The following is a 2,587-nucleotide window of genomic DNA, read 5'->3' on the forward strand; positions in this document are numbered from 1 at the left end:
GGCCTCTCACTACTCCTGGGCCCAGCAGAGATCCCTCCACAGGCCTGGGAGGGAGCATGCATATGCCAGTGTTAAAAATTAAAAAGGAGAAAGCATAGAAAAATATTAGAACATGTAGCTGAGCCAGCCCACCCTGTCGAAGTTGTGGAAAAGCCCGTTGAGGGTTGGCCCCCTGCCTGCCACTCAGGGAGCCGATGGGGGCACTGGGCTGTGGGTCCGGTCAGAAGGTGGAGGTTTTGTCTGTCCCATCACCTAAGGTATGTTCTGTCATGCCCAGACACAGGGACTCCAGAGTGCGAGTGATCTCCAGGTCAGGCCCAGGGATTTGGCAGTATGGAGTAAACGTGAGAAAGGCCTGGGGCATTGAGTGGACTGGGAGCTAGTGGGGGGCTGCACAGGGCTAGGTATGACCTTTCTGCTTCCAGGGTTGGCAAACCACAGGTTCTGTTGGCCCTGGCCCCCAAGACAGGGGCTGGTGAGACACCCCCAATGCTCGAGGGGCTCAGGAGACCCACCCTGCCAGGTGGGAGGGGCTGGCCAGGGACTGGAAACTGCCAATGGATCCCCAAGCCACTGCGTCCTCACAGAGTCAGCTATGGGGAGCAAGTTGAAGCTGAATGTCCAGCCTTTCTGCTGAGGGGAGTTTTGCATCTCTAGTGCAGCTTTCAAGTCGCTTAGAGTCAGAATCCACTTGATGGCAACGGGTTTGGTTTGGTTTGGTTTGAGCCCAGATTTGCAAGGGAAATGTCCTGAGTAGCTTCTGCTGTTTCCAGGACAGCAGGCATTTCTTGTGTGCCTCCGTGAGAGCCTTGTGAATCAGGCACTTTTCATTGGCTGAAGGTAATCAGTGATGTTCTCCTCATCTGGCTGGACACCAGCAGCTGGGTGTACACTTCGTGCATCATTCGTTCGTACTGTCTGGGGATGTTTCCATCAGCGACGACAGCAGCAGCAGGTGCCATCAAGTCCATTCCGACTCATAGTGACCCTGTAGGACAGAGTAGAACTGCCCCATAGGGTTTCCAAAGAGTGGCTGGTGGATTCAAGCTGCCGACTTTTTGGGTAGCAGCTGTAGCTCTTAACCACTAGGCCACCAAAGCAAGTAATGTTTGTTCTCAAATTCAGGCACCAAAGATGCTCAGTCACCTAAGAACTGAAATGTTGGGCTTTTCACCTGAGAAATCTGCTTTGAAATAATAGTCAATTTATCACAATCAAACTCAGCAAAGAGATGGTAGCTTTATAGGACATCAAAAGCACCAAAATTACTTTAGTATTAGCTAAATTTTCTGAGTACTATCCACCAGGTGCTGTCCCAACCACTTAAACTATTTTTGAAAATAATACTCTCACAATATGGTTGATGTGTTTGACTTTGATAAATTGGCTGTTATTGTTTCAAAGCATTCTGAATGGGGGAATATCTGTATTCCTTTCTCTGGTTCAGAATCAAATCTACATTTTATTCATAAATATAGAGATAAGTATAAATATCCTCATTTGAGACATGGAGAAACTAAGGCTACTCTGGTCCCATAGTCACTAAGTGGTAGAACCAAGCTGGAAACCCAGGTTTCTCATTATTCAAAACAAAACAAAGCCAAACAAAAGTAAATGTGAGAGAGAGTTCCGGCAAAATGGCGCTCTAGGCAGAAGCACCACGCCGTCCCTCCACAGCAAAGATCAGAAAAACTAAGCCGAACATAGAATACAACAGTCCTGAATCCCTAAAACATTAAATGAAGAGATAAAGAACTCAGCCAAGCACCAAATCGAGTGAGAAAACTGACAGAGAACAGAGAGCGAGGAGAGATTCATGCAGAAGTCCCCTACCGGCTAACGCAGCGCGGATCCGCCATCTTGGACTCCTATCGGAGACCAGCAAACAGGGGTACGAGAAAGCAGCCTCACGGAGCGTCCAGTGGGAGACAAAACAGCCGGTAATTTGCGGTGTGTGCTTTCCCACCCCCCACCCCTCTTCGCCCCGGCTCGGCCTCCTCTCCTTCCCGCGGCCACGGTCTCTTGACTGGGAAGTGCCGGCTGTTTGGATTCCACACACCCAAGCGGACGGCTCTCTGCGTGCCATTTGTTGGCTGTTGGTGTTGCTTTTTTCCACTTCTTTTGATTTCTTCCTTGCCTCTGGCTATCTCCCCCTCCTTTCGCTCGAGTGCCTTGCTCTGTGCGCCATCTTTGCTTCCTCCTGAGGGGCTGCAGAACGCCAGCAATTTGTGATATACACTTTCCCACTCTCTAAATTTCTTCACTCACACTCGGCCCCCTCCGCTTCCTGTGGACACAGTCTCTTGTCTAGAAACACCAGCCCGCATTAGCTGGCTCTCTGAGTGCCATTTGTTGGCTGCTAGTGTTGCTTCTCTTTTTCTGCTTCTTTTTTTTTGTTTTATTTTTTATTGTTTATATTTTATTGTACTTCAGGTGAAGGCATACAGAACAAATAGTTTCTCATGAAATAGTAGTACACATGTTGTTTTATGACTTTGGTTAACAACCCAACAACATATTAACCCTCTAAATTCTCAATCTTTTTTTTTTTTTTTTTTGGTGAAAATACACATAGCCAAAGATACAC

The 2,587-nt window shown here is 48.0% G+C and overlaps 1 pseudogene; it reads right to left on the reverse strand.

Moving 5' to 3' along the window:
* Positions 1-220: 220 nt before the first annotated feature.
* On the reverse strand, positions 221-971 carry LOC101354493 (protein Smaug homolog 2 pseudogene; annotated as a pseudogene).
* Positions 972-2,587: the final 1,616 nt, after the last annotated feature.

This window comes from Trichechus manatus, unplaced genomic scaffold (genome assembly GCF_000243295.1).
Source record: "Trichechus manatus latirostris isolate Lorelei unplaced genomic scaffold, TriManLat1.0 scaffold00018, whole genome shotgun sequence".
Taxonomy (NCBI): domain Eukaryota; kingdom Metazoa; phylum Chordata; class Mammalia; order Sirenia; family Trichechidae; genus Trichechus; species Trichechus manatus.